Here is a 10,872-nt window from a genome sequence, read left to right as displayed (position 1 = left end):
ACAGGACTAAGCACAATGTTGCATGGCACAGCTGCTATAAGAAGGATATAAGGGGAAGCAAGAAAGGAGGGGGAGTGGTGTTCTTGTTTAGGGAAAATTCACACCATTACTTAGTTCCATTCATAAAGACTCACTGATCCCCCAGGAATGGGCAGCACGGTGGCTCAGTGGTTAGCACTGCAGCCTCACGGCGCCAGGGACCACGGTTCGATTCCACACTTGGGCGACTGTGTGGAGTTTGCACATTCTCCCTGTGTCTGCATGGGTTTCCTCCGGGTGCTCCAGTGTCCTCCCACAGTCCAAAGATGTGCAGGTTAGGTGGATTGGATATGCTAAATTGTCCATAGTGTTCAGGGATGTGTTAATTAGGTGGGTTACAGGGGGCTGGGTCTAGGTCGAATGCTGCGAGTGTCGGTGTGGACTTGTTGGGCCAAAGGGCCTGTTTCCACACAGTAGGGTTCTATGAAAATACTGCTATGGCCCCATTGATCCCTATCTCTGTTATCTCCCATACCACAACGTTTTGAGAGATCTTTGCTCCTGTAATTCTGACCTCTTGTGTATACACAATTTTAATTGTTATAGCATTGGACATCATATCTGCACTTTCTAGGTCCCAACATCAGAAATGCCGTGCATGTCTTACTCTCTGTCTTCTTTGAGACACTACTTAAAATAAACTTTACTGATCATGCTTTAGGTCATCTAATCTCTTTTTGCAGCTCAGTGTCACATTTTGTAAAGCCACATTGTGCAGCTTGGGCATTTCATGATGTTGAAGATGCTGCATAATTTATTGAAAACAGACCAAAATTCCAGTAATTCCATCATCCTATAAAGAACTAATGCTAGTTTCTATTATATGTCCGTCAGATGGTTTGTACTGTACCATATTGCTCAGAATAATTTTGCACTAACAATTTTACATTAATTTGCAAAAGTTTGATATGTGCAGGTGACATGAAACTTGGAAGTTATGCACATAGTGAGGAAGATAGTAATAGACTTCAATTTGATAGGCTGGTGGAATGGGCAGACACATGGCAAATGAAATTCAATGCAGAGAAGTGCAAGGTGCGATACATTTTGTAGGCAATATTAGAGATGAGAGAGCTAGGAGTGTCCATGCACAGATCTTTGAATGTGGCAAGACAGATTAACAAAGCAGCTAATAAAATACATAGGGTACTGTGCCTTATAGAAGCATGAAGTACAAAAGCTAGGAAATTATGCAACCCTAATGTTAGAGTTAGAACTTTACTTCCGGATACTATATTGTAAGAAACCCATGAAGCTTGGAAGGTTTACAGATGAGATTTTCCTAGAGTGAATTTCAGGCATGAAGGGGTGCATTTACATGAACAGAATGGAGAAGCTGGCATTCACCTTGGAGCAGAAAAGAGTGAGGAAATTTAATAGAGGTGTATAAAATCATTAAGGTTTAAACAACGTAAATATTTTCTTTTCTGTAGCAGAAAGGTTGTGAACTGGAAGACACATATTTAAGTGTGATTGGCAGAAGAATCAGAGACAATATGAGGAAAAATTTTCTTGCACAGTAAGTTAAGTGCACTGTCTGGTAGGTGACCAGTGAACTTGTATCCAGTGTCCATCAAAAGGTAGTCTACTATACAGCTGAAGGAGAAAATGACTGGGATATGAGGAAGGAACTGTGGAATGGAACTAACAGGGCTGTTTTTCAAATGAGCTAGCACAGACCTGATGGGTCAAATGTCTGCCTCTTGTGCTCTTCTATTGTACAATTTTTATTTTATGCCTTTTTAGTTTACTTTTTAAAAAATCTGACTCAAATTGGGTCCATTCAAAAATGTTTCCTTGCACAACCTAATCCAAGCTCTAGATTTTGTGCTAACATTAAATAGAAAAGCTTAAATATTTGAAATGTTTTACATGCAGAGGATTTCATCTATTGGTTTATAATCTGCGTCATTATTGATAACATCGATCCTTCAGAATAAGCAACGGGAGTAATTACATTGATTCTAAACTTCTCACTACCTATCTCTCGCTGTATCATCTTTTGTTGTTCCTCTCTTGCAAGGCTAATTATGGTTTAAGTTACTCTACCTATAATATTTCCTTTCTTGAATATTCGATTTTTATTGAGATAGTATCCCTCAAGTTCTTCACCTTAGGTTCATAATTTAATTAATTGCTGAGAAAAGACACACCCGAGCTTTCCATTTTGCAAGAATATCAGTGCAAAGGGAAAACAGGTTGGCTGTGTACGACGGGTGAATGCGAGTCATTGGCACATGTGCTCAGAGTCCACTTGCCAACCAATCAACACTCTCCTCTCATACAGTATACCAGATGTTTTTGTTTACATTGGTATTCCCTGGTGTCCTGATGAGAGCAAGACAAAAGGCTTAGACAAATCATGTGTTTTCAGTAACTTAAGGTCTGTACTACAAACTGACAATTTGACTAATGTTAAAATCTGAATCAACAGTAAATCTGTTTGTGCAAAGAGGAAGATCAAGTTTTTGAACGCATTCAGAAAACTGGCATGTCAAAGTAAAAAATGAAATTCTGCCAAGGCACTCAGTTAAATTTTGAACCACAGTTTTGCTGATGTCACTTGCCCTTTATGCAAAAATTATTTTACTTGGAACATTTCTAGTTTTAACTACTAATAGAATATGTCTACATGTGTTCTTTGTTTTATGTGGTTTCTTTTTTAAAGAAATAGCCTGGAACTTCAAATATTCAAGACCTCTTACAATATGTGCTGTCTTTGTATGAATGCTGATGTCCATAGAGTTTGATTTTTAAGATCTCTGAAAGAAAAACAGATTTTTGTCTTGATCTAATTTCTTCTTGCATAAAGGGAAGAAAAAGCAACTTTGGATATTGTGCATGTAATTATCTTTGCTCTTCATTCATGGAAATGTGATACTGTGTCTGCTGTAGCACACAGGAAATTATATCCCATACCCTTGGACTGTGACACTCGGTTCTGGACTCCCTGGTCATTGGGAACATCCTTCTTGCTTTTACTCTGTCTAGTCCTGTTAGAATTTTATAGTTTTCTGAGATTCACTGCTCATTCTTCTAAACTCCAGTGAATATAGTCATAACTGATCCAGTCTCTCTCTATACATCTGTCCTGCCATCCCAGGAATCACTCCCCCCAGAAGATTATTCCATGGATAAGAAGACTAAAACTGTGCACAATATTGCAGGCATTTATATAGTCACAAAAGCCAAGTACAATTTCAACAAGACATCCCTGTTCTGTACTCAAATTCTCTCCTTATGAAGGGAAACATACTATTTACCTTCTTTACCGTCTGCAGCAACTTTTCTACAAGGCTGCCCAGATCTTGTTGCACCTTCCCCTTCCCCAATCGTTTGTCTTTCAGATAATAACCTGTCTTCCTCTGTTTTCTGTCAAAGTGGGTACCTTCATGTTTATCTGCATTATACTTAAACTGCCATGTATTTGCCCATTCATTCAACTTGTCCAAATCACACTGAAGCATTTCTGCATCATCCTTGCAGCTTACACACACATCCAGCTTTGAACATCTACAAACCTGGAGATATTACATTTAGTTCTGCCCTCTCAATATTAATATATTGTAAGTAGCTTTTTGATAAATGGGGCTCCATTTTCATTCTGATTAACTCATTCTATTAGGTGGAGTCATGTAGTCACAATACTTTCAGTCATTAACATATGCAGTATTTGAGTTTGCTCAGAAGCAGGATTAGAATCATTAGCATACTCAGTAAGCATCAGCCCTCCAATGTCTTAGACACTACAATATTTAAATTGATGCAATATATAACCAGTCCCATGGAATTCTAGTTAAGAATATGGATTTTTTTTAATTGACCTGTTCAGACATATGAAAACTCATACCTGAGACTTGCTAAGATCATAAATTATAAAACTTAATAATCTTCAGAGCTTGAGTTAACAGGCAGGAGGTCATCATTAGGCTGACAGTAATACCAAATATCCAGGACTGATGAGATGAAAGGAGATGGCCTGTTTATTGATAAGGATACATGATGCAAATGATCAATGACAAATGGACTGTGAGAAGAAGTAAAAACATTTTAAAGAACTATGAAGATTAAGACTATAAATTCCAATGTCTACTTTGTTTTGGAGCAAAACCTTGAAGAAAGACTGCCAATGTAAGTGTGTCTCCAGCAAATGCTTGTAAATAAAGTTTTTAAATTGCTGAACCTCGAGTCGAAGTGGCTGTATAAACCACAATAATTTCGTGTTCAAGTAAGGTCCTTGCAATATCAGTAACATCAAAGGATGGATGGATACGTTTGTTTTATCACCCATTGGTGAGGAGATCAGTGTTTGGAAGAGGCAGCTGATGAACTGATTTGAGGATGCAGGGAATAGGTCTGCGTTGCAGTAATTAGAGTGTGTGGGGCCAGGACCATGGTTCTGCACCCTGGATAGATATTTTGTAATCAGTCTGTTCAGAGATGTTATTACACACCTCTGGAGCAGGTGGGACTTGAAAGGGACACTACCACTGCATTGCATGAGACCTAAACTGAAGTGACTAGTTTAATGGCTGTAGAGTAAAATGGGATAGCTTGTTTCCTAGAGAGAAGACTAGTGAGGTAAAACAGATGGGATCTTCTTTCCCAGCGAGAGAGCCAGTTGTGTAAAATGGGAAGAACCGTTTCCTGGAGAGAGAACCATTGGATGAAACAGACAGAAATTTAGGTTAGAGACTTAAAGGGTGACACAGCAAATTCTTGTCAGGTAAAAATAAGATTTTAAGTAAAATGAAATAAACAACGTTGGGATCTGTTGTCAACTCCAGAAAGGCATAGAGTGGTGGAATGAACAGTCACAAGGTAAGGAAAAAATTGTGACATGGGTACACAATTATGCAATTTGTCAGCTAGGACAAACAGATGTTAATAAGGTAACAGAAAACACAAACCACAACTCAGTATTTAAGGAGGAAGCTGACTCCCAGGAAGACTTTGGAGATGTAAATTGGGGCACTTCACTATGCTGACAAACATTACAAGGTTTTATCACAGTCAGAGAATTTAAGACAGCATGAGAAACAATTCCAGAATCGAAAGGGAAGTTAAATGGACAACAGGTACCAATTCTGAAGTGGAGCCATATCAGACTTGAAACGTTAACTGTTTCTCTCTTCCTTGATCCTGCTGGGCTGCTCCAGCATTTTGTGTTTGTTTCAGATTCATAGCTTCAGCAGCATTTTGCTTTTATTAGCATAAACCGGTTAACTTCTGATATTATAAATTACGATGTTGAATTCGTAACGAAGAGAGACCATGGAAAAAGTCTGCCAAAAATCTCTCCAGCATAGGTTTGTGAATAAAGTCTTTAATTGTTGAATCTTACAAGACTCAAAAGTGACTGTTTAAAGCACAATATCTTTCACAAACTGCTGAAGATACAGTTAATGCATTTCCATTGCAAATGCATAAAGCTGGATGATTTTAACCAATTTCAATTTTACTGTGTGTAAGATTTAAATCTCCAATTATTTGATTAACATTTGATATGATTGATTACAAAAGCAGCCACTATAATTTTCCCTACATATTAGTTCCCAAACATGTGCAGCCTTAAGCTTGAGACTACATTCATTGCGTGGAATTCATTCCCTCAATGATTTCAAATGTTCTTCACTCCTGGGTTGCAGGTTTAAAAAGCAACTTTTCACTCTCCATTGCAGCCCTGTCTTCCCTGAACCAGGAGATCATACAAAACCAAGGCCTTTGGTCCATCAAATCTGCATCACCAAAACTATAAAACTAGCCACTTTGTAGCACTAGACCCGTCGCTTTGTACATTACAGTGCTACAAGTGCTCATCGGAATACTTTTTAAAAACTAAGAGGCTTCCTGCCTCAACCGCCCATCCAGGCAGTGCATTCCAAACCCCTTCCACCCTCTTGGTGAAAAGGTCTTTCCTCAAATCCTCTCTAAACCTGCCTTTCATTTTAAAACTGTGCCCCTTTTTCATTGATCCTTTGATTAAGAGCAACAGCTGCTTCTCGTCATCTTGTCCGTGCCCCTTATTGTTATACACCTCTTTAAGGTACCCCCTCAACCTTCTCTGTTCCATAGAAAACAACCTGAGCTTATCCATCCTCTCTCTTCATCACTCCAACCCCGGCAATGTCCTTGTGACTCTTCTCTCCGCCACCTTCAGTGCATCTTCATATCCTTCATATGGGTATGGTGGCCAGAACTGCATGTCCCCTCCAAACTGCAAACTAGCAGATGGAATCCCAATAAAATGCTTTCCCAGCAAATCACTCACCTTGTTCCTTAAATTCCAGACATGTTTTCCAACGCAACCCTCCCCCCAACATGTTTACTGCTGATAGGTTCATCAATCAATAGTAAACATAGGAGAGAACTAGTCTGTGATTGAAGGAGCAGCTACTCTCTGATTCAATACATTCTACAGACAGCAGAAAGTTTTCTTTGCTCGCCTGTGTGTTTGAATTTGGTCCTGCTCTTAGGATTTCAAGATGAATTCGCCACTAACCGGTACACTGCAAACTGTTTTAAGCAGTAACATAGGAATCGGCGCTCTTGATAAAATTTATTATTGCGATCTTCACAATGTCTGAATAGTCAGCTGAGGGTGCGAATGAGAAAGCTCCTTGCTGGAAGGTTTTATTTAAGACAAAGTTGTGTTATTATTTAAGTGATTTATGCTGTAAATAAAGTATAACAGTATGTGTATACGTCGATATTACTAAAAGACAACACAGCGTGGAGCTGGAGGAACACAGCAGGCCAGGCAGCATCAGAAGAGCAGGAAAGTTGACATTACTGGTCGGGACCCTTCTTCATTTTCTGAAACATCTGCAGTCCTTGCTATCTCTGAGGGGTCTACATTACTCAGTTTTCTTTACATTGATTAGGTGGAGCTCTTGATCAACACTCCTTATCCCATAGCTGCTGGTTAATAAAATGTTTGCTGTATTTGAGTGCTGATTGATATTTGGTGTTTTTACATCAGTTTTCAGCAATTGAATAGATGTGTAAAACAAAGGGTCAAAATCCTGGAACTCCCTAACACCAAATAAGCTGGCTCACCTCTGCCTTATCAAAAGCAATTAGGGACAGGCAATAAATGCTGGCCCAGTCAGTGATGGCTACAAAGAATAAAGAAAGTAATAAAGTTGAAAGTAAAATAAATGAGTGGTGTGCAATGTTGCAACCTGAAACCTTCAGAATGTAGCCAATTAATAAAAAAATTAATGATCAGGTCTAAACTTTTGCAGCTCCCAGACTTACTGGTGGGCACATTTTAGACAGCAGAAATGTCAAAGCAGGAAAGAAAATATTAAGGAACTTTATTTTCTAATTACTACCTCTAGTATGTACAAGGGTAACATCAAAAGCACTTATCTTCCTTCCATGATTCTATTTATTCTGATTGATGTACCTCATTGTTTAAATTAAGCCAAGAACATGATCTTTTTATCATTGAGTAAAACTCAGCAACATTATAAATTTTCCTGTAGAAATGAAATATTATGCACAAAAAGCAATTTTTTACTGACATTGGAATGTACAGACTTGTGGTTAAGCTGAAAATATCAGACGACGGAAATTGATACAACGTTATGTAGAGAACTTTAAGAAATGGTTAGTAACATTTATGTTTTTAAAAACTTACAGCCTGAAATAGGTGTTGCCATCTGTATCTCGCCTCAAAAATGTTTTTGTTCTCGATTTTGGAAAAGGAAATTTCATTCTCAAATTTCTGTACAATGCAACAGGTATCCAATTTTATTAATTTGAGTATTGCTGAGAAAAGATATTTTGGTAAAGCTTTTCATTTTTGTATCAGGACAGTGCAAAGAATACCAATTAAAGGAGAAAACCACATTTATACTGTCTGGAGAGTACCGATTAGTTATCAAATGGATTCAAATTGGCGAAGCTGTTGCACTAACTAACGATTGACAGTAAATTGTGATGACAGGGTTATTGTATGAGGAGAACTTGAGTTGACTAGGCCTGTTAAGGGCTTTGTGTTGCAGTGGTAGTGTCTGTAGCTCTCAACAAGGAGACTTAGGTTAAAGTCCCACCTGCTGCAGAAGTGTGGCAGAATGTCTCTGAACAGGTTGATTTAAAAAAAAACCTTGACTTGGTCTGTATTCACTTGAGATTAGAAGAATGAGAAGGGATTTCATTGAAAAGGCTGACAGACTGGATGCAGGAATGATGTTCCCCAATCTAGATGGTCTAGAACAAGGGATGACAGTCTCAGAATATGCAGTGAACTATTTCAGACTAAAGTGGTAATCAGACAGGTGAGCCCACAACTGGAGTATTGTGTGCGGTTCCCGTCATCATATTACAGGAAGGACATAATTGCTCTGGAAAGAGTGCAGAGAAGATTCAGTAGAATGTTGCCAGGGCTGGAGAATTGTATGTACAAGGAGAGGCTGGGGAGGTTGGATTTGTTTTCCTTGGAACAGAGAAGGCTGAGGGGTGACCTGATTGAGGTATACAAAATTCTGAGGGGTAGAGATAGAGTAGACAGGAGAAACCTGTTTCCCTTGGCAGAGAATTCAAAATCTAAGGGTCATACATTCAAGCTAAGTGGCAGAAGGATTAGAAGGGACATGAGGAAAATTGATTTTACATAGAGCGTGGTGGATGCCTGGAATTTGCTGCCCGAGTTGGTGGTGGAAGCAGAGACCCTAAACTCTTTCAAAAAGTACTTGGATCTGCACCTTAAGTGTTGTAAGCTGCAGGGTTATGAGCCATGTGCAGGAAGTTGGTATTCGAAATGAAATAGAGATAGTAGGAACTGCCGATGCTGGAAAATCTGAGATAACAAGGTGTAGAGCTGGATGAACACAGCAGGCCAAGCAGCATCAGAGGAGCAGGAAAGCTGACGTTTCGGGTCGAGACCCTTCTACAGAAATGAGGGAGGGGAAGGGGATTCTGAAATAAATAGGGAGAGAGGGGGAGGCGGATAGAAGATGGATAAAGGAGAAGATAGGTGGAGAGGAGACAGACAGGTCAAAGAGGCAGGGTTGGAGCCAGTAAAGGTGAGTGTAGGTGGGGAGTTAGGGAGGGGATAGGTCAGTCCATGGAGGATGGACAGGTCAAGGAGGCGGGATGAGGTTAGTGAGTAGGAGATGGGGGTGGGGCTTGAGGTGGGAGGAATGGTTAGGGAGGCGGGGACGAGCTGGGCTGGTTTTGGGATGCGGTAGGGGGAGGGGAGATTTTGAAGCTTGTGAAGTCCACATTGATACCCTTGGGCTGCAGGGTTCCCAAGCGAAATATGAGATGCTGTTCCTGCAGCTTTCGGGTGGCATCATTGTGGCAATGCAGGAGGCCCAGGATGGACATGTAGTCTGTGGAATGGGAAGGGGAGTTGAAATGGTTTGCGACTGGGAGGTGCAGTTGTTTGTTGTGAACCGAGCGTAGGTGTTCCGCAAAGCGGTCCCCAAGCCTCCACTTGGTTTCCCCGATGTAGAGGAGGCCACAACGGGAACAGCAGGTACAGTATACCCATTAGCAGATGTGAAGGTGAACATCTGTTTGATGTGGAAGGTCTTCTTAGGGCCTGGGATGGGGGTGAGGGGGGAGGTGTAGGGGCAGGTGTAGCACTTCCTGCGGTTGCAGGGAAAAGTGCCGGGTGTGGTGGGGCTGGAGGGGAGTGTGGACCAGACAAGGGAGTCACGGAGAGAGTGGTCCCTCTGGAAAGCAGATAAGGGTGGGGAGGAAAAAATGTCTTTGGTAGTGGGGTCAGATTGCAGATGGCAGAAGTTTCGGAGGATGATGCGTTGGATTTGGAGGGTGGTGGGATGGTACGTGAGGACGAAGGGGATTCTGTTTTGGTTGTTATTGCAGGGAGGGGGTGTGAGGGATGAGTTGCGGGAAATGCGAGAGACATGGCCGAGGGCATTTTCGACCACTGTGGAGGGGAAGTTGCGGTCCTTGAAAAATGAGGACATCTGGGATTTCCAGGAGTGGAATGCCTCATCTCGGGAGCAGATGTGGGAGAGGCAAAGGAATGGGGAATAGGGGATGGCATTTTTGCAGGAAGGTGGGTGGGAGGAGGTGTATTCTAGGTTGCTGTGGGAGTCGGTAGGCTTGAAATGGATATCGGTTTCTAGGTGGTTGCCAGAGATGGAGACGGAGAGGTCCATGAAGGAGAGAGAGGTATTGGAGATGGTCCAGGTGAACTTGAGGTTGGGGTGGAAGGTGTTAGTGAAGTGGATGAACTGTTCGAGCTCCTCATGGGAGCACAAGGCAGCACCGATACAGTCATCGATATAACAGAGGAAGAGGTGGGGGATAGGGCCAGTGTAGCTTTGGAAGAGGGATTGTTCCACGTATCCTACAAAGAGGCAGGCATAGCTTGGGCCCATGCGGGTACCCATGGCCACCCTTCTGTCTGTAGGAAGTGGGAGGAATTGAAAGAGAAGTTGTTGAGGGTGAGGACGAGTTCAGCTAAGCGGATGAGGGTGTCAGTGGAGGGGGACTAAGCGGAGGCCCTTTCGGCCATCTCCATGGGGAATGCAGGTGTATAGGGACTGGACGTCCATGGTAAAGATGAGGTGTTGGGGACCAGAGAATTGGAAGTTTTGGAGGAGGTGGAGGGCATGGGTGGTGTCACGGACGTAGGTAGGGAGTTCCTGGACCAAGGAGGAGAAAATGCAGTTGAGATAGATGGAGATAAGTTTGGTAGGGCAGGAGCAGGCGGAGATAATGGACTGACCAGGGCAGTCAGGTTTGTGGATTTTGGGAAAGAGATAGAAACTGGCAGTGCAGGGTTGGGAAATGATGAGGTTAGAGGCTGTGGGTGGGAGGTCACCTGAGGTGATGAGGTTGTGGATAGTT

Source organism: Rhincodon typus, chromosome 15 (genome assembly GCF_021869965.1).
Source record: "Rhincodon typus isolate 14 chromosome 15, sRhiTyp1.1, whole genome shotgun sequence".
Taxonomy (NCBI): Eukaryota; Metazoa; Chordata; class Chondrichthyes; order Orectolobiformes; family Rhincodontidae; genus Rhincodon; species Rhincodon typus.
The sequence above is the reverse complement of the archived record's forward strand: the minus strand, read 5'-3'. Positions refer to the sequence as shown.